The sequence below is a fragment of the Schistocerca cancellata genome, chromosome 1 (genome assembly GCF_023864275.1).
Source record: "Schistocerca cancellata isolate TAMUIC-IGC-003103 chromosome 1, iqSchCanc2.1, whole genome shotgun sequence".
NCBI classification, from domain to species: domain Eukaryota; kingdom Metazoa; phylum Arthropoda; class Insecta; order Orthoptera; family Acrididae; genus Schistocerca; species Schistocerca cancellata.
The window spans coordinates 483,495,154-483,521,548 of record NC_064626.1 but is presented as its reverse complement, the minus strand read 5'-3'; the positions used below and the strand labels follow the sequence as shown (position 1 = coordinate 483,521,548).

Below are 26,395 nucleotides of genomic sequence, written 5' to 3'. Positions count from 1 at the left end.
GGTATCATGACAAGTGGCTCAAGACAAATTTGAAAAAATAAAACAACTCATTTTAGAGTGAAAAGTTTAACTTACTTATTTGCCTGTCCCATGGATCATAAACACAACCTCTTGTTTTGATGTGGAGATAGTCTGTTTTACAATTATTGTACAACACACTATCAGAGTGACCACTCTCTTGTGCTAATTCCTTTTAAAAAACATACAGTAATTCATACATTCATACTTGATAATGTTCAATCTCCCATCCTCCCTCTTTCTCAATCCGTTTCGTGCGCATGCGCCCCCCCCCCCCCCCCCCCCCACACACACACACACACAGAGAGAGAGAGAGAGAGAGAGAGAGAGAGAGAGAGAGAGATTATATTGTTGCACAATCATAAATTCTTGCATGGAGCAAAAACCATTGTTAAGCAGATACGGTTTCAGTCAGCAATTGAAGTTAATTTTATTATGTACGAGCTATAACCAGCATTTCAATGCCACAGAAAGAAAACTGTGTTTGGTTTCATAATCTGTTTATTGAAGTGTTTATCCAGACACAATATTTCTGGCTTGTCTGTCTGGTGTATACATGAATAACTCACATGGTTTCCCAATGAGTGAGCAAATTGTTGTCTATGTGGGAACCACAGATTTTCCTTTTTTGTCCACCTTGTTGAGGGGCATTGCAAATGTGAGTCACACTGGAAACTGCAAGTGTTTGAACTCTAATGGCATAGCTGTTGCAATCACTGGAATGTGTGGTACCAGTACATCTTCACCTTTCAAATTTCCTTTTAATACTGTAACTTCAGTGATACTGTACATCATCTTTTTCAGTAAAAGGCTGGTACTGTTGCAAAGCTGTGGTTTATGGATATTTCTGAGAAGAATGAGAGGCACACTAATTTTTAATATCAACACATGTGGTGGCATGCCTGGCAAATCAAGTGAATTCAAGAATTCAGTCACATAATTTGCAACTTGGTCTCGATTCATTATAGTATTGGTGGGCTTGTTTTGATTCTTGTAATTGATGGCACTGACATTTCTGTTGTCAGCTGATAATGTAGCACATTCACTGAGCCACTGGTGACATTCGTAGTTGTGTGTGACATCTGGAACAACTTTGTGTAACAATTTGTCTATGGTTTCTGTGTTTTTACAAAAGTTTGATGGCAACTATGGTTCTATAAACCATTTTTTAAATACAGTTGCAAAGTCTGTTGTGAATAATTTTAGTAGTAAAGAAGTAATAAAACAAAAGTCATGCCTGATGTGGCAATTTCTCAGGCATCTCAATGTTTATGTTGCCATATCTCCTGAACTGTGTGTCGTACAGTGATATAATCTTGCCAGCAGATTTAGTGATATATGTTGATACTGTATGCAAAATATGTTGAAAATAGAGTTAACAGCAATGAAGTAATGCATTAAAATGTACTGCCTGATGTGGCAGTTTTACGGGATGTACAGAGAAAATTTAATAAGTGATAAATATGACACCATAAGACATTAGTGAATGAAAATAGGAAAACTATGTCCACTTATTGACAATTCAGCTCAATCATCTGATATTATCTAGAATGTAAAAAAAATGTAGTGCTTGGAAATTTAACAACATGTGCAGCATGTGACATTGATTTATCATCATGCATTATTTGTAGTGATCTAATCAGCTCTTGTGCTGTGTGAAATTGTATGTGTGTGTTTTATCTAAATTCAGGTATAGTTGATTTAGAAAGAATGAGTACTAATTTTCCAGAAAATTCTGTTTACATTTTCAAGTCTTTGAATTTCTCCATTAGGCTTGATCATAAAATCTGCATCATCAGCAAAGAAAACTATTTCTGTAACTTGGATATACAATGCCTGACCATTTATATAATTTGAAGAATAGTGTATGCAATATCAATCTTATAGTAATTATAAACCATTCTTTTAAATGTTGTTTCCCCATGTGCAATCTCTGGGTTTCTTGCTATGACACTGTATTCTTTTAGTTAGATAGCTTGCAAACCAGGTGCCAGAATGATCTCTTAATACCACAATATACGAGCTTCCCTAGGACATTACTACGAAGCACACAATCAAATGCTTTTGATGAGTTAGTGAAAGCCTCAGTTCGCAATATATATTCATTTCAATTTCGTACAAGCAGTACTGATTAACTGCTCATTCCACTGAAAGACCCTTGTGAAATCCAAGTTGAAACTGGAAATTTACCCCATTTTTAGAAAAGTATGTTATTATTTGTACATAGGTAATCTTTTCCAGTAACTTCAAGGAGGCAAGAAGGGAGACTGATTAGTAATTATTAATAACTGGCAAACTACCTTTCTAGTAAAGGAGTCTGTCAATAGTATTTTCAGTCTGTCTGAAAAGAGTGAAGTTTTCCACATGAGACTGAATATATTGAAAACATTTGGAAAATAGAATTGTAGTAATTTACCAGAAGCATTATTAACACTCTGAATATTTTTGCTTTCGAGAGAGTTAATTACATTCTTAATGTCTTTGACAGAGCATGGACTAATTGTGATTTGGGCTTATGTATATGGCATTGTTTCTTGTATGATTCTATCACTTTATCATGTGAATTGTCAATACCAATCTTCTGAGCTACTTTAAGGAAGTGATCTTTAAATATGCAGGCATCCTAGCAGCACTTTTGTTGCTTCTTTAGTCCAAAGACTGGTTTGACACAGCTCCCCAAGTTAGTCTATTCTGTGCATGGCTCTTCATCCCTGCACAATTACTGCATCCAGTTGAACCTGCTTACTGTGTTTAAGTCTTGATCTATCACAATTTCCACCCCCAATCTCCCTTTCATGGCCAAAGTCACAATTCCTTGATGCCTCAGAATTTGTCCTATCAATCAATCCCATTTTTTAGTTACATTGTGCCATCTGTTTTTCCCCAGTGTGATTCAGTACCTTCTCCTTTGTTATTTGATGTATCCATCTAATCTGCAGCACACTAAGTTTCAAAAGCATCCATTATCTTCTTGCGTGAACTGCTTCCTATCCACATTTCACTTCTATACAAGGTTACACTCCAGACAAACAGCTTTAGAAAGTTTTCCTAACACTTCAATTTGTATTATATGTTAACAAATTCCTCTTTCTCCGAAATCATTTTCTTGCCATTACCAACCTTCATTTTATATCTCTATAATTTGGCAATCATCAGTTATTTTGTAGCCTAAATAGCAATATGCATCTGCCACTCTCAGTGTCTCATTTCCTAATTTCATTCCCTCAACACTGATTTAATTCAGCTACACTACGTACTTTTGCTTTATTTTTGTTGAAGTTCATCTTGCAATCTCTTTTCATGATACTATCCAATCCATTCAACTGTCCTTCTAAGTCCTTTGCAATCTCTGACATTATTACAAAGTCACCAGCAAACCACAAAATTTTATTTTTTCCCCTTCATTTATTTACATTTATTTTTACTTATACCCAGCCAAATTTCCCCTTGGTTCTCTTCACAGCTGTAATTATTTGGCTGTTTTCTTTAATGAAAGAATTATCACATTCCTTGACTGATTTCCTGGTTTTTCTTGTAACTGCTGTCCATACTGGTTTAATTTTTATCTAAATATTTTATTTCAGACATTACAAAGACTTTTTTTAAATTTTTCAATAACTTTCCTTACGACAGAACATTATTACCTGTCATATGAAATACTATAATTCCTACTGCTTTGTATGTCATAACTTTTTCCTTCAATTTCCTTTTCCATGCACATGTTACTTTGATTCCTTTGATAATCCAAGGTTGTCTTGATATATTATTTGCATCAAACATCATTGGTAAGGCTGCTGTTTGACTGACAGATATTCACCTACAAAACATTAAATTTGTAACTGAAATCTGTCACATACACATCTACCTCCAGTCAGCTTCCTGTGAGATGACATGAGTTATGAAGAAGCTACTGAACTTCAGTGCATTACTCTTTGAAGCTATTGAACTAGAGTGCATTATGCTCAGCAGCATGTTGTGCCACTGGATGGTCACCTTTGTTCTTGGCCCAAGTTAGGTTGTGACCATTCATTCTTGTGGACAATTTGTACATTGTCATGCCAGCACAAAAAGCTACGCTGTTCTTGCAGCAGAGTTGGTATATGACATCTGAAGCCTTCCCCTCCATAACCAGCTTTTCTAAACAACACAGATGTAAGTTACCCTTACAACACATCCGTTACTCTGCAATCCTCCTGGGATCAAACTCTGCTAACCCACTGTCACCACACCATTAACCCAACAGTTTCCTCTTCCTTTGCCCTGTTTTCACTCACATCTTCGTCTTGTGCCACACCTTTCTGGCTCTGGTATTCATCTACCACACGCCAACCTATGCACTTGCCACCACTGCCTCCCGCATTCCCAGCCAGCATGCCTGCTTTCTCCCTTCAAGCTCCTAGTTGCCCATCCCCAACCCTCTCCCTGTTTCCTGCCTCCCCCCCCCCCCTCTCCCTGGGCCATGAGCCCCAACCCACCCTAGGCCACTGGCTGAACAGCAATTCTGGGATTGAGTACCTGAGTACCTAGTAGGCACAATGTAGGGACACGTGTGTGTGTGTGTGTGTGTGTGTGTGTGTGTGTGTGTGTGTGTGTGTGTGTGTGCATTTCAATTTCAATTCTAGCTCACCAAACGATCTCACGCTCATTAACACAACTATCTCTAATTGAACTGCTCATTAAACTTTACTTATTCTTACATTTAAAAAATAACTAAGAGTTTGTCACTGTTAGTATTAAGACTGTACCTTTTCTTCCCAAGGGGTGACAGAATGCTACTAATAGGTTCACTTATATTGTTTTCTGATGATATTGAAGAATTGTCGGTCATAACAGTCTTTGCTTTAGTTGACATCTTTCTCTTAATGCCTTTCCTGTTGGGCAAAATACATCTTACAGTACAAGAACATTGTTAACTAATACTCCAATATTATTACAAGATTTAACAATATTTTAAAAATGTGCAGTATTTAGACATATTGTAAAATTAAATTAGCTGATTCTTCATTCAAATACTACAATGGTAATTTACATCAAACTTACAAATTCAGAAAAATGGTTTATTTTTATTTGTTAAGTGCTCTTAGTCTCTCTTTGTTACTATATATTTGCCATGGTCTGACTGCAGTGGGAAGTTAATTTTTTCATGCAGAAAACAATTGCTCAGCCTTTGCAGGAACTAACATTGTCTAATGAATAGCTTACTCCATGCAGATGTTAAAAGTGTTGCTCAAAATTTTCTTGCAATGCAAGTTTCAAAAGTAAATGCAGACAGCTTTGTACCCCTGATGATGACAAGGAGAAAGGTGTGTCACTGCAAGTGAAGCAGATAATTGAATATGCTTATCAAAAGTAAAACTGACTAAGCAAATGGAGTGTTATTTAAAAAAGGGGGGACCTGATGACCAAGATGTCTTGGATTTGAGATTCTACACTATATTTCAATAAAGAAAGAGTTAATTACTCATCCCCTACTAATAAAAGAGAAAGGTGCTACTAAGCAGCAATTTATGACATTCCACAAAAATTACAAGGAGATATTAACTTCGTGAAAACTCCGCAGCTTTAGTTACTTGGACCTGAAGTTATGGGATAGCAAAGAAACTCCCCTAACGTTGTTTCTTTTAATTGGATTCAAATTTAAAAAGTGCCAGAAAAAAGACTGATAATGAATGAAGTAAAATCACAGTTATGAAATTGACATTTACATAATATGGTCTGCACAAAAATAGCAAGGGTAAAGATGCCATATGTGCTGAAATAATGAAATCTGTTCTATTAACAGGTAAAGTAAACAGTACCCCAAGTCCCCAGCCAGTTGTGACAAATACTGAAAATCCAACCAAACTTGTGCAAACAACAGATTACTCAACAGAAACACTACCACAAACTTCAGGTGCAGCAACAGTGGAATCCCAAAACACAGTCATCAAACCTGCAACTGCTGTCCCCCCTGTATTCACCAGCAGCAGGGGTAGAAATTTCATCTACTGTTGATCTTCCATCTGTGGCTCAAGACACTTCATCACTCTTAGTCCCTCCACAATCTACAGCAGTACAAAACCCTGCTCCACCTGATGTGTCTCCATCACCATCAGCAGTAACAGAGGCAAGCAGAAGTAGCATAAGAACCAGGAGATGTGCAACTCTACAGGATTTTTGGTACCCAGCCTCAGTTCCATGACTAACTTAAGCCAAAAATCTGCAGGTACACTGCCTATAATCTCTAATTTCAATTTATAACGAAACAGTGATTCAGTACGAAATGACAAACTTTGTATTTTTCATCAAAATATAATGAGTATAAGACTGCACTAGTTTTTTATTTGCATTAATGGCACTGATGCAAAAACAATGCCCATCTATTATATTTTAGTGAACTTCACTTGAGGGAATGGTTTGATATGGAGGAACTATATGAATACAACCTAGCAGCTTATTTTACTAGAAACACAATGGATAAAGGTGGAGTAATAATGTATGTTACAAATAATATAGTATATAAGTCTGTAGATGTAAATAAATATTGTATCGATCAACATTCTGAGGTTTCTTGCATTGAACTCCATGATAATACATTGCCTGTTTATGTAGTTACTGTTTACAGAGCACCATCAGGAAAGCTTAGTGTATTCCTTCCGCAAATAGAATCACGTTTAACTCACCAGTTCTAAAAAAAAAAAAAAAAAAAATCAAGCTTGGCGATTTTAATGTAAATTCCCTTACTTGTAATAACGATAGAACAGATTTTGAGAATGTAATGAGCTCTTTTAATCTGAGGGCAGTTGTTGACTTTCCAACAAGCGTGACTAAGAACTGCACAAGTCTGCACAAGTATGTATAACATAAATCTTAAATGGCCTTCCCAAACACGATGGACACTTGTTAAAAATGCATGACGTAACCCGGCTAACAAGAGTAGCTTTACCAATAAAGGTTTTAGACTAATCAATAGTGAAAATCTAGAAACCTTCAACAGACATTTGAAGCATTTGGAATGGAATAATATGTCAGGCTAAAGATGTCAATGATAAATTTAACGTATGCCTGAATGAATTAATTACAATTTTTGAAGCTGTATTTCCATAGAGAATTTCAAAAACTCCAGTCTGAGTGATTACAAGAGACAATGGCTCACTAATGGACAAAACATCCTGTAGAACAAAGAGAATGCTTTGTGTCTCGCTCAGAAATTCTAACACACCTCAGGATAGGTGGCACTCCAAATTATACTGTATCATCCTAAAGAGTGCCATTAAAAATCCAAGAGCATGTTCAATAAATCTGAAATTAACAATTCAAATAATAAAATAAAAACTATTTGGAAGGTGGTCAAAAGGGAGACAGGAAAAACTAAGGAAAATACAGACCGCATCGAAGTGTGTCATAATGGAAGCATGGTAGATGAAGGTGATATAGTTGCCAACATCTTCAACAAACATTTTTTTACACTAACAGATCAAATTAGCTGCAAAGGGTCTAGACTGAAGCCATGAGTCTTCTACAAACAAAATTACTCAGATGCATGTACCCTACATTACAACTGAAGAGATTGGGAAGGTAATAAGGTAAATGAAAAATAAAGATTCCACTGATGTGGATAAGTATTGAAGCACTACTTCAAATTTTTTCTTGAAGTTCTCTGTCATACATTTAATGAGTCCATAAATCAAGGTACTGTCCCTAATAGACTCAAATATGTGATTGTGGAACCACTGTTCAAAGAAGGTGATAAGGCTGATATTTCCAATTGCCAGTCAATTTCATTGTTAACAAGTCTCTCTCTAAAATCCTAGATAAACTAATATTCAAGAGAATCATGGATTATTTTAATAAAAATAAAATCCTTCATAAAAATCAGTTTGGATTCCACATGGGTACTTCAACTGAACATGCCATTTTCTCATTTGTCAACCAACTCCTTGAATTCATAAACCATAAAATGTCACCAGTTGGAATCTTGTCTGAAGCATTCAACTGTGTAGATCACAAAATTCTACTTATGAAGACTGAGCACTATGGATTAAATGGTAAAGTAATGATGTGGCTCAAGTATCTAGATGACAGAAGGTAGCATTGAAAAATTCTACAATAGCACCTGCCTGCTCTGACTGGGGTACAGTAAAATGTGGAGTGCCACATGGTTCGGTGTTGGGTCCCTTACTCTTCCTCATCTTTATCAATGATCTGTCATGCTGTATGACACAAAAACCACACTTCATCCTGTTTGCTGATGATACAACCATTATGATTGACAAAACACCCATTTGTAATCTCAAAAAACAGGAAAGTATTGAAATAAAATGTGGTGACAAAGAAATCTTGAGGGTTGAGTCTTCCAAATTCCTGGGATTACACATAAATAACAGTCTAAACTGGTCAGTTCACATCAACAAACTATGAAAAAGACAATGCAGCAGCATTTGCAATTCTCTCAATTTCATTTGTTTGTGGCTTGGAAACAATTAAAGCTGCATACCTAGGATATTTCCATTCACTTACGAAATATGACATCATATTTTGGAGCAACCAGTCATGAGTAAATGAAGTCTTTATTGCATAGAAAAGACTCATCAGAATTATGGCTACAGTGCACCCCACATTCAAACAACTAGGGGTCCTCACCATGCCATCTCAGTACATTTTTCCACTAATGTGCTTGGTGAACAATAATCATACAATTTAAAAAAACAATCAGTGAATAACATTATCATGATACAAGAAGTAAACATTCACAAAGATATAAAAAATCTCAGCATGGTACACAAAGGAGTACATTACTCAAGTATAAAAGTATACAATAAACTTCCATTTCATGTTAAATGAATCATTGGGGATATGACTAAATTCAAGAAACAACTGAAACTTTACCTTTTGGATAGTTCTGTCTATTTTCTTACAGGAATTTTTTGACAGTGTGTAATTATTAGTATAATGTATTTAATTTTAAGCATTCCTATAAGAACTGATTATGTAGCACTGGCATACAATTGATTACAGAATGTTTTTATATGTATTAGGATGTAAGGCTTATAATTTGTTTGTGTAATGATTATTACAATATAATCTGTGCTGTTGTTTAAACACTTGAATCTCCTGTATCTGTTTATATATAATTTAGTTTGTAAGCCTCCTGACCCTTTAGATATGGTTATTGCTGTTATAATCTGACACATTCTACATCCTTTCGATGCACTTGCATCAAGGATCTATGGAACATGAAAATAAATAAATAAACAAACATATTACAGTGTTTCTTAATTTCAGGACTGAAGCCTTCAAAATAAACATGTTGCAGATATATCCGTGTTGAATTAACATTCTTCAAAATAGAGCTCTGGTGCACCAATGTACTGCTGCCAGCACCTTGCACAGTCTTCATATATCCTTTGGAAGTTGGTAATCACAACGCTGTTGTTTTAAGAGATTCAGTCATTTTGAAATAATGTTTTCTCATGCACCTTATTATGAAAGAGAACGAAATGAAGCTGGGGAGAGTGAATTTAGAACTGTAGTCTGATTAGGGCAGTGTTGATGACATTTCTTTGACCAGTGCCTCCCTAAAATTAGCAATGGTCATAATGGAACATTCCAGTATTTTATGTTTTCTCATCAGACATGATTGACTCTAATCCTCTTAGAACACTCCTGAATAAAATGGACCTATCATTGTTGTCAGGCAGGCACAAACTCATTGTGTATCTCATCTCTTGTGTCAAAGAAGATAACTATCACTGAGTTCATTTTGTTTTATTTGAGGAAGTGGAAATGCTTTAGTATCACTTAGCATTTTGCACACTGCACATCTTCAACTAGTACTTGAAAATCCATCTTCCAACAGTTCACAAAAAATTGTCACACAGAGTTTCCTCTGCTCGCCTGCCAAATATTTTGGCACTGACCTCAGACAGACTTCCCAAATTAACAAATCACTGATTACAGCATTGCCTGATTTAATTTCACTACATTACATAAGCTTTTGTTTTATTTTGTTGTTGTCTTCTTACAATCTCTTTTCAACTCACCATCCATTTTCTTCAGCGGGTCTTCTAAGTCCTTTGCTACCTCTTAAAGTACAACAATATTATCAGCAAATCTTCAAAGTTCTTATTTTTTCCATTTTATTTATTTACAAGTTGATTATAATTAAAATTAAACTTTCAAAGTGCTGTAGAAGTAGCACCACTGGTCAGCGTGACCTAAAATTAATGAACTGTAGTTGTCAAATGAATGCAACCTCTTGCTTTGGTGTGGAGTTTTTACAATTGCACTATAGTCTTAACAATCTGGCCCACATCTGGTTTCTGGTTAGTCAATCATTACCACACATAAGAATGAATCACCATGTGCAAGAATTTTGTTAGTTATTTACAATGTTAAACAATGCTGTGCGTACCAAGAGGAGGAGAAGGGAGACTATGCAGCTAAATAAGGAAAACTGTGGCATAGACAAAATTATAAGGGATGAGGAATTAATCCATAGTAAGCAGAAAAGTAATATTGAAAGTGATGAAGGAGTCAACATAGGTGGAGAGGGCAAGAAGATTTCTCACACACTGCAGGCATCTTCCAGGAGCACATTATGCAACAACTAGATACATGCAGTACTAATGTAATTATTGTAAAATGGTTGTGTGATGGTGTCGCAAACTGTCAAGGCTACAAGTAAAAATTCAGGACATGTTTTATAGTCAGTGACAGTACTATTATAAGTACAAACTCAAGAACTAAGTTGTCTATGAAAAAGAATGTAGCTTAGGATGTAACAAAGATACTCCCCATTTGTTTAAACTAAACTTTAGACAGCTTCCATAATCTGGCATTTCCACAAATCCGGCATCCACATGTGCAAGAAATGGTCATATTAGTGAGTCTAGTGTACTGTATACTAGACCATCACAATGACCACTGACGTACACTAATTTCTTCAATTCATACATACAGTAATCATATTCAACTACATTCTCTCTCTCTCTCTCTCTCTCTCTCTCTCTCTCTCTCTCTCTCACACACACACACACACACACACACACACACACAGTTCTTCTATGAATCAAAAGGAATTGTAAGGCAGTTATGATATCAGTTTGTGTCCATGTGAATTTTACCGTGTGTTCACTTCCCTGCATCAGTGGGTAATTGGCAAAACATTTTAATGGTTAAATACCTTATTTCTTACTGTATAATATAACTGATTTGATAAAAAAAAAAAAATCCTCCGAGTAAGTGAGGGCAAGACAGAACACATACAAAGGTTATTGTAATGTGCAAAGTTTGGACCCAGTGGCAACTCCTCCTGGGAGATAGATAGAAGGGGTAGGAAGAGGCACGGAGGAAAAGGACTGGTGAGGTTTGGAAAAACAGTTACGGAAAAGCTACCCCTTATGCCAAATGAAGGAGCAATGGCTCCATAGGCTTGTACATTTAAATAAGAAATATGTGTTTTCTCCTGCTGCCTCTTGTTGAGTAGAGTGTTTTCTCCTGCTGCCTCTTGTTGAGTAGATTTTTTATCTATCAAATTACACTATACTCTCCAAAATTGGTTATTTTCTTTTATATATTCACTCCTTAATGCTACTGAGTGTGTGCTATTAATCAACCCCTTTCTTTAGTCTACTTGTGCCATTTATTTTCTCCCCAATTCAATTCAATGCAATCATAGCAAGTAAGCTTTCACGGCCAGTGTCTTCAGCAATTAAAATTTCCGGGCTGAATTGCCGTGGTCCATATATAAAACTTCTTCTCCTTCCTGACATTTCATTGCCGGCTGCGGGCAACATCTTCTGAGGTGAGTCGGCGACTGGCTGCTAGACGCTGGTGGTCCCACTTATACAGAGCGCTTAGATGGCACCACCACTCGTCAAGTGCTTTTGACTTTAAAACTATCTCTGGCTAGTGCCATCTCTCTCGATTACAGGTAATCGATTGTCGCTTCATTGGTACAAAGTCGACCGCCATATCTTGTCTAGTTTTAGTCCTTCTTCTTTTCTATTAAAATTATTTCCGTGCTTGTAGATCTCTATAGCTTCTCTATGCATGTGAGTATAATAATGTAAGGTCCTAGCTATCACATTTGTCTCACTAAATTTTATTTCGTGATCACCGTCTTTGAAAACGTGTTCCGCTACAGCTGATTTCTCAACCTGTCTCAATCTACAGTTCCTTTTGTGTTCCGTTAGGTGGGTATTAACACTCCTTTTAGTTGTTACAATATAAGCAATGCCACAGCTACATGGAATTTTATACACACCTGGTGTAGCTAAGGGGTGTCGTGCGTCTTTCACCGGTCTTAAACTTTCACTAATTTTCTTGGTAGTTCGAAAGATTGTCTCCACTTGAAACTTGGCCAAAACTTTACCAAATTCGGTCCGTGATGTTATGAATAAATGGAAGAAAAACTTTTCCAGCCAACGGTTGTTGTTGTCGTGTATTTTCGGACACTTTTCTTCTAGGGTGGAGAGCTCGATCTATTTCCTTGTCAGTGTACCCATTTCTCTTGAAAGCTGTTCGCAAATGACTTAATTCATCTTGCAAGTAAATTGGCTCACATATGTTATTAGCTCTGTCCACTAAAGTTTTTATGACTCCTCTCTTCTGCCTAGGATGATGATTCGAATTCTTATGTAGGTAACGATCGGTGTGTGTGTCTTTCCTATATACCTTGTACCCTAAAGTCCCATCTGCCCGTTTAATAACCAATACATCCAAAAATTTTTGTTGTCCATTACTCTTTTTCTCCATGGTGAATTGTATCCTTGGATTGAAATTGTTTATGTGGTGTCTGGTGAGCCACCTCCGTGACAATACAGACTTCAATAGTGATTTACTCATGGCATTTACACCATGGATAAGTCACCTATTAACAGACACTCATCATGCTCTCTGATGGAGGCAATCATCTTATAATCTACAACGAGCAACTGAGCAGGACATCACGTCCACAACTCTGGCGTCATCTATGGGCACTAGTAAATTGCAAGGTTGTGCCAAACATCAGTCTTTGGACTATATGGTTGTTTAGGCTGCCACAAGAGCTTCAACAACAGCTCCTTTCCATCTCCTTTGACCCCCTGGACTCTAAACTCTGTCTTGTTGAACCAACTTATGAGATCATTCGCCACTGCCAATTACTACCTATGTTGGGCACATTGGCTGAGGGCAAGGTTAGCAACACTGAGACTTCTACCATGGTTGGCACAGGTCGTGCAAGGACACACAGTGCTTCAAAGCACCATGATGCCACTTGGCACAAAGCTACTAGCGCTACCACTGTCGGCTACCTGAGCATTTACAATTCCATCCAGAGCCACCTCCTAGCGTGCAAGAGGCTAATGACAGAGCGCAACAGATGGCGTGGACAGCACTAGCCATATAACCCAGCCCATCTACCCCATCTGCCAGTTCCCCCACACATTTGGCACCCCTGCAAGGGAACTGCTGTCCCCTGTGCACACCCAAACTCTGCAAGTGAACCATTTTTGGTGTCACAGCTTGCGACAGCTCCTTACAGCACCTACCTTCACCACAGACTTCATCTCTGGCTCACCCCTGGTGGGCGGCTCTAGATTTCATTTCCAAGCAATACTTCCTCAGTGACCCCAGTATCATCCCTGCCCCATGTGCCTCCCCGTTCCAACAGCCAACCGACAAAACTTATACACCCCGCAAACAATTCATCCACCAATGTCTGGGGGGGGGGGGGGGGGGGGTAGCAGTTATCTAGTTGTGTCTGACATCCAATTGAACTTTTATATGTTTCTTCCGCATGACAGATATTGAAGACCCAGTGCTTGGGACTGAGTTTGTCAAACACTTTGCCCTCTCTGTGGACTTACACACAGCATCTCTACTCCATCACCCCTCCAGCTCCCGCATCCCGTGTTCATTTGGTCGCACATCATGGCTTCTTGGCCTTCTGAGGACCCACTTCTGCTTATCCTGTTGGAATGTTCTGCTCTCATGGCTCAACACTTCAAGCCTTCATTCAAGTACTCTGCAGTTGACAAGTTTTGCTCACACAATACTGCACTCAACCAGGTTATCAAGGATGCGCCTTTCACATAATCAGCTGCCTGCTGAGACATCGCTGCTGCACTATTCCATGGTGTCACTCACATCCAATTTGCTCCTAGCGACAAGTAACCCTTGTTTACTAAGGTAAGTCATTGAGCAATCATGCCTCCACCACCTCCTTATGAAATTGTTCCCCCTCCTCAACAGCCCCTACAGTTGCATTTAAATGCAATTACTAATGGCACCTGTCATAAAATAAACACAATGGAGGGATCACCCATAGGGCACAAGTCACACAGAATGGCACCACCCAAGTTATGATGTGAGAAATCGATTGTGAATGCCGTGTTAACAAAGGGTTTATTATGCCCTCACACAGTGACTGGTAGTCCCTGATATGGCTAGTACCTCAGAAAAATGGCACTTTCCATTTATGTGGAGGCTATCGGGAACTGAATGCACATACCATCATTGACAATTATCCTGCCCCAATATTCGGACTTTTCTCTACTTACTAGAGGTGCACATATATTTAGTGTCCTCGATTCCCAAAAGTCTTACCTCCAGATTCCTACACTCGCTGAGGAAATTGAAAAACTTCTGTTTTTGTATCTTTCAGCTAATTTAAATTTTGATGCATGCCTTATGGCCTTAAAAATGCCGCCCAGACATGGCAGCGATTTATTGACTTTGCACTGTTTACTTTCCCCTTCCGCTATGCATATCTTGGTGACGTCTTGATCTTCTCTGCCTCTAACAAGGAACATGTCCAGCCTTAGACACAAAAACTGACTGCCAGCCAGCTGCCACAGAGACTAAGTCCGAGTTGTTCATTTAAGGCGGCCAAGAAAACCAATCACCACTGACAACGCTAAGTCCGGCCATCTGCACAATCTGGCAACATTGCAAGATGTGGATGTGTCAGGAGAAAGTGTTGTCTACTTCCGAGATGATATCATGCTGTGTAAGCCCATGGTCTACTGGTAACCATCATGCATTCTAAACTTATAATCGCATCTTCGCATTTAACATTATCTCTCTCTCTCTCTCTCTCTCTCTCTCTCTCTCTCTGTCTCTGTCTCTCTCTCTCTCATTAAGAATGGGGGGGAGGGGGGAAAGCACGCGCGTGAGCGTGTGCACACACACACACACACACACACACACACACACACACACACACACAAACACACACACACACACACAGAGACCACATTTCGGCCCTCGTCTAATGTTATGAGTCTGACTGAACATCGAAGATAATTCACTCCAAATTCTACCCACCAGTAATAACAAATACTCACAGAAACAATTCCGCAGGACAGCTTTTGGCTGTATCGCGATCAGAACAGCTTACAACTGAGCGTTTCCTCACGCTGCAGCGGCTACTGGCCACTGGCATATATAAATGTGTCCACTTTTTACTGAGTACAGAGATACAGCTGTCAGTACATAACCCTAACAAACTCAAAGCAAAGGCAAAAGAGGTCTTCCAGAGTTGATTTTCAAAAATTTCCCCACCAAGTTCTATGCACTTCAACTTCCCTTGATAACACCAGGTGTAGCTCTTGTGAGGTTGTCTTTGCGTTCTTCTATTAGAGCTGCACTATTCATAATCCAAATGATCAAATCAGCTCTTGGGTTTACTTTTTCTTTGTAGATTTTACGTTTCAACCATCCCCAAAGGCAAAAATCCAAAGGAATATGGTCCGGGAACCTAGGTGACTAAGGAAAGTGAGCACATCTACTGACTCATCTTCCGGGAAATGTTAGGTTTGGACGATGTGTCACCTGATGATAGAATGTGCAGGAGCCCCATCAAGCTGGAGGGACATATGCACTCTTGTAGCCAAAGGAACCTCTTCTAGTAATGCTGGAAACTCATTTTCAAGGAAGTGCAGACAATGGGGTCCTGTAAGGACATTTCTCATGCCAACAATGTAATGGGATTTCAACGGCAATCCCTTCATTAGTCATTGCTTTGTGATGGCGCTAATCCATGTCATATACATGTAATCAGATTGCAGTGTATATTTAGCCAAATAATGAATGGTCAAAAGTCAGTAATATCCTACTAATTCATGACAAAATAGTCACATCTGTCTTTCAGACACTTAATGCTGTCGTGATGTTTCTGCAGCAAGTAGAATTGAATTTGTATTAGTGCAGTGAATTGCATTTTCCATTAATTTATTGAACACAACAGTAATCATCAAAGAGAAATTTATCACCAACAGTATATTCTTTTGCAGTATCTAAAACAATCTGACAATGCTGAAGTTGTTTACAATTTCTACACCTGTAGAAACCTACTGGTTCTAATGATGTCATTAAAGTAGTGTAGTTTGGAGAGCATTTTCGTCTAGAAATGAAATGCCTTGACGGCTGCTCAATCAAGAGCAGGAAAGATAAAATTTTAGGAATATACGATCAGAGGGACAAGTGCCTGAGAGATGACTTCCCTGTCAATACAAGTGCATGATAGATGACTTTCCTATCAATCTCCTGGATAGTTTTGTTTCTCCAACCAACAAAGTGCGCTATCATGCAGTATCACATGTGATGTAGTTTTGTCGGTCGATTTTCTTGCACTGAGACCGAAAGGTGTCTCAATTGTTGGCAACAAATTCCAGCTGTGATGGAAACACCCTTGGGGAAGAATTAGTAGTACAAAATACACTTTTGGAGCTATCAGATGGAAAACACTATGTTCATACAACTCTTTGCTCGAGTTTACGTCTTTTGGTAGGGCTCTGCCTTTCATTTCCTCTTAGGAAGTTAATGATAAAGATTAGATTAGATTAGATTTGATTAATACTTGTTCCATAAATCATGAATACGGCACTTCGTAATGATGTGGAACGTGTCAGGTTAGTAAAATATGTCTGTACAAGATATTACATTGAACAAAGTATTGCATGACACTAATGTTTAAGGTTTCTTTTTCCACCTTAATTTATATCTAAAAATTCAGCCAATGAGTAGGAGGAGTTGTCATCTAGAAACTCTTTTAATTTATTTTTAAATGTTAAGTTGGTTATCTGTCAGGCTTTTGATACTGTTTGGTAGGTGACCAAACACTTTTGTGGTAGCATAATTTACCCCTTTCTGTGCCAAAGTCAGATTTACCCTGCATAGTGAAGATCATCCTTTTTCCTGGTGTTATAGCTATGCACACTGCTATTGCTTTTGAACTGGGTTGGATTATTAACAACAAATTTCATAGGTGAATATATATACTGCGAGGTTACTGTGAGGATCCCTAGATCCTTAAATAGATGTCTGCAGGATGACCGTGAGTGGGCTCCAGCAATTATTCTGATTACACGTTTTTGAGCAATGAATACTTTTCTACTCAATGATGAATTACCCCAGAATATAATGCCATATGAAAGCAGTTAATGAAAGTAGGCATAGTAAGCTAATTTACTGAGATTCTTATCACCAAAATTTGCAATAACCCTAATAGCATACGTAGCTGAACTCAGACGTTTCAGCAGACCATCAATGTGTTGCTTGCAGTTTAACCTCTCATCAATGGACACACCTAAAAATTTTGAAAATTCTACCTTAGCTACAGACTTCTGTTCAAAGTCTATATTTATTACTGGGGTTGTGCCATTTACTGTACGGAACTGTATATACTGTGTTTTATCAAAATTTAAAGAGAGTCCGTTTGCTGAGAACCACTTAATAATTTGTGAAAAACATCATTTACAATTACATCACTTAGTTCTTGGTTTTTGGATGTTATTATTATACTTGTATCATCAGCAAAAAGAACTAACTTTGCATCTTCATCAATGTGGAATGGTAAGTCATTAATGTATATCAAGAACAGTAAAGGACCTAAGACTGAACCCTGTGGGACCCCGTATGTGATTAGTCCCCAGTTTGAGGAATCAGCTGTTGTATTAACATTACATGAACCACTTATTTCAACTTTCTGCTTTCTTCCAGTTAAGTATGAATTAAACCACTTGTGCACTGCCCCACTCAAACCATAATGATGTCATAACTCGTCACTAGTAACAGTACTGCATAGGAATGCACGAGCAACCTGATGACATTAAACCAAAACTGCAGTAATAGTCACTCTGTTGATTTTAGTTGTTTCGAATTAGAGCATGCAGTACTCCTACACACAATGTCTCTCTCCCATGTGATAACGACCCTTCTCCCTCATTCACAGTGTGCCATGACATGCAACATGTGAACATTCACCTGGCACTGTCGGATGAGACAAGTCTGCATGAATACTCAACACCTTCTCCTTCCCCTCAATACACCAAAAACATCATGTTCACAGTCAACTTGTCAAACTTCTGTGCCAAAGACCTCTCTCTACAATTCTATGATTGCACACTCATCATGTTTACTGCCCCATTTTTGTTGATGTTCATCTTACAATCTCTTTTCAAGACACCTTTCAGTCTGTTTAACTGCTCTTCTAAGTCCTTTGCTGTCTCTGACAGAACAACAAAGTCATCAGCAAACCTCAAAGTTTTTATTTTTTCCCTTTTATTTAGCTATATTTATTCTCCTCATAAATTTCTCATTGGTTTCCTACACAGCTGTTACTTAATATTTGGCTGTGTTCTTTCATAACTAAGTTCTCAATTTCGTTAACTGATTTCCTTGTTTTTGTTATCACTGTTGTCCATACCGGTTAAGTTTTTTAGCTGAATATTTTATTTCATACATTACATAACTTTTTTATTTTTTAATCATTTTTCATAATTCAGCACATCATTTATTGTTGTATGAAATAACTCTAATTTCTCTGTTTGTCTTAACTATTTTGTACAATTTCCATTTCCTTGCACACCTTAAGTTACTCAAATTAAACAGAAGTCTATAATAAAACCATGGCTTACATAAGGAATAAAGATTTCCTGTAAGACAAAAAGGAAAATGTATCTGTCGACCAAGAATAGCTCCAATGCTGATGATTTAGCTAAATACAAGGAATAGTGTAAAATATTTAAAAAAAGTAATTCAGACATCTAAACAAATGCACCAGAGAAGAAGATAGCAATGTCAGGGAACAAAATAAAAACAGTATTGGATATAGTGAAAGAGGAGACTGGTAGAACCAGAAAGGAACAGGAGCAAATAGCATTAAGGGTAGATGGCACTTGCCATTGGTAACCGATGGACACAGTGTGGCAAACCTATTTAACAAATACTTTATATCCGTTACTGATAGAATGGGGTTGTCAGGATCAGTAAATAATGCCCTTGAAGATCTGAAACTAGCCTTTACCAATAGCTTCAGCTACATGAATATGTCACTCACTTCACCAAAAGAAATAACTTCATAATAAAATATTTACAAATAAAATATTCTAGTGGTTACAATGAAATATCAACGAAGTTAATTAAGGCATGTTCTTGTGAGTTTAGTACAATTCTAAGTTACTTGTGTAACCAGTCAATTATAACTAGGACATTTCCTGACTGGCTAAAATATGCAAATGTTAAGCCTCTATTCAAGAAAGGGATAAAGAGATACCATCAAACTATGGACAGATTTCACTTTTGTCAGCATTCTCAAAAATTTCAGAAAAAGTAATGTACAGGCAGCTACTCAACCATCTGACCACAAATACCATATTATCAAGAACACAGTTTGGATTTCTGAAGGGTTCTGATATCGAGAAGGCTATTTACACCTACAGTGAAAATGTACTTAATTCATTAAATAACACATTACAAGCAGCTGGTATTTTCTGTGATTTGTCAAAGGCATTTGATTGTGCAAACCACAACATCCTTTTAAATAAATTAGAATTCTATGGTGTCACGGGCAGTGCTGCAAAATGTTTCAAGTCATACCTCGCTAACAAGAAACAAAGGATGTCAGTGCAAGGGACTAGTGAATTAAGTCATAGTCATCATCAGAATGGGAAGAAATTACATGTGGTGTCCCACAAGGATCCATCTTAGAGCCAGAAGCAGAGTTTGTTTTGTTTGCAGATGACACAAGTACTGCAATAAATAGTACGTCGAGTGTAGTTCTATAAAGATCTGCTAATGATATTTTCATGGATATTAATAAATGGTTTAAAGCCAACTCACTGACATCAAACTTCGAAAAGACTCACTATATGCAATTCAGAACCTGTAAGGGGTTTCCACCCAGCATATGCATGAAGTATGAAGAAGAACAGATAGAAGAGGTTGACAGTCTTAAATTCCTGGGATTAAAACTTGATAATAAAGTCAGTTGGGAGGAGCACGCCACAGTACTGCAGAAATACCTTAACAAATCTGTATTTGCAATTCAAGTGTTAGTAGACATAGGTGACATAAAAATGAAAAAGCTTGCATACTTTGCCTATTTTCATTCCATAATGTCATATGGTATAATATTTTGGGGTAACTCTTCAAGTCAAACAAAAGTTTTCAGAGTCCAAAAGTGTGTAATACATATTATTTGTGGAGTAAATTCACGGACGTCCTGAGGAAACCTCTTCCAAGGAACAGGGTCTACTAACTACTGCCTCTCAGTATATTTACTCCTTTATGAAATTTGTCCTAAATAATATATCTCTTTTTCCAACAAACAGCTCAGTTCATACATACAATACATGGAACAAAAATGGTCTGCACAAGGACTTAAAAGCACTTACTTTAGTTCAAAAAGGGATCCACTACTCAGGAACACTCATCTTCAATAATTTGCCAGCAAACATAAAAAATGTAGTTACAAATAAAGATCAGTTTAAAAGGAGCCTGAAAGACTTACTAGTGGCCAACTCCTTCTACTCCATTGATGAAGTTTTTAATGGAAACAAATTATGTATTGTATATATTCATACTATTAGTATTGTTATTTCAGGTTAAAAAAAATTGACATGTTCCACATCCACGTGGATCTCCTCAGCACAGATCTACGGAATGAAAAACTAATAAAATCTAATCTAATCTGATTCCTTTGAAATTCAAGATTGTTTTATTGTTTTGATATCTTAGTGTCATAATACATACATAAAAAAATTAATTTTGGAATGAAAATCTGTAACACAAACAACAGCATACACAGTATTATGCCTTGTGGTATACCTATAACATTATGCTTATTGTTCCAGTCAGCTTGCTACAAGATGCCATGAGTTGAGAGGCAGCCACTGAACTAGAGCTTGTTGCACTCAGCAGCATGTTGTGCCACAGTTTGGAGGTGGCATTCATTCTGGTGAACAGTTGGTAGATTGTCGAGCGGACACAAAATGCTGTGCAGTGATCACAGCCAAGTTGGTATAAGCCACTTGGATCCCTCCCTCCAGCAACAGATTTTCTGAACCACACATATGGGACTTCACCTTGTGACACATTCTTTGCTCCTGTAATCATGCAGATGTCAATCTCCACTATCTCACTGTCATGATATTATTGATCCAACAGCTTCCCCTTCCTCTGGCCTGTTGTCACTCACTCTCCATTTACACCTCCACACCATCATCATGCACCACACCTTACTGGCACTGGTACCCATCTATCACATGGCAACCCACACAGCTGCTGCTCCTCCCTCCCAAATTCCTATCCAGCAAACCTGCTGCCTCCCTCCATGCCACCAGCTACCAGCTCCAGTCCTGCTTCCTGTCTCTTTCTCTCTCTACCCAACAACTATCCTTATTCAATTGCTCTTGAAACTTTTCTTCTTCACTCATTTAGACAATAGTTATGAGTTTACCATTGATAGAATTAAGACAATAGTTTTTCTTCCCAGAGGGTAACAGAATGCTAATTATAGCAACAGTCATATTGACTCTTGATGATACTGTCATAGTAGTCGTTGCTCTAGTTGCAATCTTTCTTTTCATGTTTCTTTTTGGGTAAAATACATCTTATATCATACATACATTGTTAATTAATACTGCAATTTTATTACTAGATTTCACAATATTTTGATACATTGCTTTTTCCCCAGTATTGTTTTATAAAAAAAAGTGCACTATTTAGACACATCCTAAACGTAAATGAACTGATTCTTTAATACTAATAACACAATGATAACTTATATCAAGCTTACAAATCCAGAAAAGATGGTGTATTTTTATATGCTAAAAGCTCATAGTCTCCCACTGTTACTATGTACAGGGGATAGGCAAAATAATGAGAACACCTGTACTTACTTGGGAATGCAGAATGAGATTTTCACTCTGCAGCGGAGTGTGCGCTGATATGAAACTTCCTGGCAGATTAAAACTGTGTGCCCGACCGAGACTCGAACTCGGGACCTTTGCCTTTCGCGGGCAAGTGCTCTACCAACTGAGCTACCGAAGCACGACTCACGCTCGGTCTCACAGCTTTACTTCTGCCAGTATCTCGTCTCCTACCTTCCAAACTTTACAGAAGCTCTCCTGCGAACCTTGCAGAACTAGCACTCCTGAAAGAAAGGATATTGCGGAGACATGGCTTAGCCACAGCCTGGGGGATGTTTCCAGAATGAGATTTTCACTCTGCAGCGGAGTGTGCGCTGATATGAAACTTCCTGGCAGATTAAAACTGTGTGCCCGACCGTTCTGCAAGGTTCACAGGAGAGCTTCTGTAAAGTTTGGAAGGTAGGAGACGAGATACTGGCAGAAGTAAAGCTGTGAGACCGGGCGTGAGTCGTGCTTCGGTAGCTCAGTTGGTAGAGCACTTGCCCGCGAAAGGCAAAGGTCCCGAGTTCGAGTCTCGGTCGGGCACACAGTTTTAATCTGCCAGGAAGTTTCATATCAGCGCACACTCCGCTGCAGAGTGAAAATCTCATTCTGGAAACATCCCCCAGGCTGTGGCTAAGCCATGTCTCCGCAATATCCTTTCTTTCAGGAGTGCTAGTTCTGCAAGGTTCGCAGGAGAGCTTCTGTAAAGTTTGGAAGGTAGGAGACGAGACACTGGTAGAAGTAAAGCTGTGAGACCAGGCGTGAGTCGTGCTTCGGTAGCTCAGTTGGTAGAGCACTTGCCCGCGAAAGGCAAAGGTCCCGAGTTCGAGTCTCGGTCGGGCACACAGTTTTAATCTGCCAGGAAGTTTCATATCAGCGCATACTCCGCTGCAGAGTGAAAATCTCATTCTGGAAACATCCCCCAGGCTGTGGCTAAGCCATGTCTCCGCAATATCCTTTCTTTCAGGAGTGCTAGTTCTGCAAGGTTCGCAGGAGAGCTTCTGTAAAGTTTGGAAGGTAGGAGACGAGATACTGGCAGAAGTAAAGCTGTGAGACCGGGCGTGAGTCGTGCTTCGGTAGCTCAGTTGGTAGAGCACTTGCCCGCGAAAGGCAAAGGTCCCGAGTTCGAGTCTCGGTTGGGCGCACAGTTTTAATCTGCCAGGAAGTTTCATATCAGCGCACACTCCGCTGCAGAGCGAAAATCTCATTCTGGAAACATCCCCCAGGCTGTGGCTAAGCCATGTCTCCGCAATATCCTTTCTTTCAGGAGTGCTAGTTCTGCAAGGTTCGCAGGAGAGCTTCTGTAAAGTTTGGAAGGTAGGAGACGAGATACTGGCAGAAGTAAAGCTGTGAGACCGGGCGTGAGTCATGCTTCGGTAGCTCAGTTGGTAGAGCACTTGCCCGCGAAAGGCAAAGGTCCCGAGTTCGAGTCTCGGTCGGGCACACAGTTTTAATCTGCCAGGAAGTTTCATATCAGCGCATACTCCGCTGCAGAGTGAAAATCTCATTCTGGAAACATCCCCCAGGCTGTGGCTAAGCCATGTCTCCGCAATATCCTTTCTTTCAGGAGTGCTAGTTCTGCAAGGCTCGCAGGAGAGCTTCTGTAAAGTTTGGAAGGTAGGAGACGAGATACTGGCAGAAGTAAAGCTGTGAGACCGGGCGTGCGTTGTGCTTTGGTAGCTCAGTTGGTAGAGCACTTGCCCGCGAAAGGCAAAGGTCCCGAGTTCGAGTCTCGGTCGGACACACAGTTTTAATCTGTCAGGAAGTTTCATACTTGGGAATTGTTTATTAATAAGGGGTAGGACCACCAATTGCCCATAATACAGCTGCGATTCTTCTTGGAAGACTGGCATATATAATGATTGTATAGTCTCCAGTGGAATGTTATGCTACTCGTCAATCAGAACCTCTGTAGTGACGAGGGAGGCGGAAATCTGCTCTGGAGTCTGCGCTCCAATACCACCCACAAGGGTTCAATAATGTTCAAGTCCAGGGACTCTGCTGGCCAGGGAAGATGCTGCAGTTCAGTTTCATGGTTCAGTTTCATGCACCCCATACCATGACTGTACTGTCCTGGCTGTGTGAGTGGGAGCATTATTGTCCTGAAATATGGCATCGTTGTTGGGGAACAACTTTTGAATCATGGGTACACCTAACCACGTAAACTGTTCAAATAATTGTAGGCCATAACATGCCCTTTGAGAGTGACAGTAGGACCAGCAGAATACCATATATGGCTTCCCTCACCACCACACTTCCACCTTCATGCTTAGCCTTTTGAATCAAGCAATCAGGACTGTAGGCTCCTTTTGGGTTCTCCAGACAAAAACCTGGCCCAACATTTGAAATAACGAAAAATATTCACTCGTCGGACCGTATGACATGTTTACCCTGATCAGCCATCCAGGATATATACTCCTGACATCATGTCTTATGCTTCTTTGCCTTGGTTGTGATCACTAATGGTTTTGGTATAGAAGCTCACCCATGAATATTCATTTTATGGCATTCTCAGTGGACAGTGTCGATAGAAATGGGGTCTCGAAGAGGGCTATTGAGCTTTGCAGTCACTTTAGCCTTTGTAGCTTTGTGTTATTTTGCCACAATTCATATTAGCATATGATGATCTCTATCATTTAGTTTTTATTTGCGCCCACTATTACATTTATACAATGATGTCCTTCCATGTCTTGTGTAGGCTGTCATGACTGTTGAAACAGTTGGTCTTGAAACATTAATAATAATTGGCTGTCTTAGTCCCTGATGTTCCAGCTAATCAGGCCCCCACAATCTGCCCTCTATGGAACTCTGTTACTCCTTCATTGGACGTCAACCTCAGCCTCGGAATGCAAACACGAAGTGTACACTACTAAACAACCTGCAATGATGCCTAATCTGTACTGAACATGCAGGGTCCAGTGCAACATGTGTATTACCTACGGCGTTGACCGTCAAACACGACCATCCCATTACTATCACTGTTCACATTATTTTTGTGCTGGCGTAAGCTAGCACCAGCACACCAATGGGCTCAGAGGTCACAAGAAGATAAATTGAGGCCAATGAGAGACTTGCTAGAATTATGTCACCAATGCCCTCTCAGCCGTCAGTATTTAGGATTGCCACTGTGAACCACAGTGCCAGTTAGTTCGTAAGTTAGTTTGAATCTGTATGCCATGTGAGTTCCAGCGTGTCACCGAGATGGAGCCCCAGTCACAACCTCTACCTTAGAATTGGACAGCTTATAGTGAACATAATAGTGTTCATACCAGACTTTGTACTTCAACAGCAGAGAGGCAAAAGTGGCCTATGTAGGAAAGCTTGTACCACAGCACATGGAAGCTTACATTAAGTAGCTCTTTGTTTATGATTAAAGAACCCAGTTAATAATTGTGTGCAGTTTGTGTTATAGAACAAGGATACTGGACAATAACCAACATCCTCTCCTTGCTTCAAATGGTATAGCTCTACAGAGACAATAAGATGACATAAAAGTGGCTAACAAGGATTCAACAGTGGCAACAAAAATCCTTCAGTGAAGAAGAATTTGCTTCCTTCTCTTGTGTTTCAGATTGCAGGGGTTCCTAATTCCAAATTGGTTATTGTGTTCTTGCGTGTATTCCAGGAGGGGAGCCACAGAACTAATCAAATATATATTTTCAGAGGCTTTGCTTGCTATAACGTATTTCTATAAACCATGGCTACCCCACCTCTTCACCCCCTGCCCCTACTGCAGATGGCCAATGTAATGGATCTAAAACAAGCCTTTCAGTTTCAGAACAAACAAACTGCTGCCTTGCTGATGACGGTACAACTTCTGGCTGCAAAAGCTATGGCGGCCGCCCAACAGACCGACTGTCAAACCCAACAAGTGCAGCCAACCAGCATTCCACAGTTTCGGCACAAGAGGGATGGCACAAATACCTAACACAGTTCCAAGCTCATTGTGCAGTTCATTGCATTCGATGTACTGTGAAGCTACAATACCTTCTTTCAAAGGCGGTATTTAGGTTAATACAAAAATTATTCCCAGCAGTGTCTCCTGAAGAACTCAGTAATAACGAAGTAATGGCTGCAATAACCAAGTAATGTGACCATCAAGTTCAAATAGCTGCAGCCAGAGATTCGGGTGCCATAGTGGCCGATACATTTGACCAGGCCCCGTTTTGCTGGGTTGAGTCACCCCATGCTCACAACCAGCCCAAGCAGCTACAACA

The 26,395-nt window shown here is 39.1% G+C and overlaps 1 protein-coding gene and 1 non-coding gene across 2 annotated transcripts in view; one reads left to right on the top strand and one right to left on the bottom strand.

Moving 5' to 3' along the window:
• LOC126185359 (craniofacial development protein 2-like) overlaps window positions 1-26,395 on the bottom strand; it is a 33,944-nt gene that overhangs the window by 1,718 nt on the left and 5,831 nt on the right. The gene's annotated exons all lie outside the window — the stretch shown is intronic.
• Trnas-cga (transfer RNA serine (anticodon CGA)) lies at window positions 23,249-23,323 on the top strand. Its single transcript has one exon. It is a non-coding gene; the product is annotated as a tRNA-Ser (tRNA).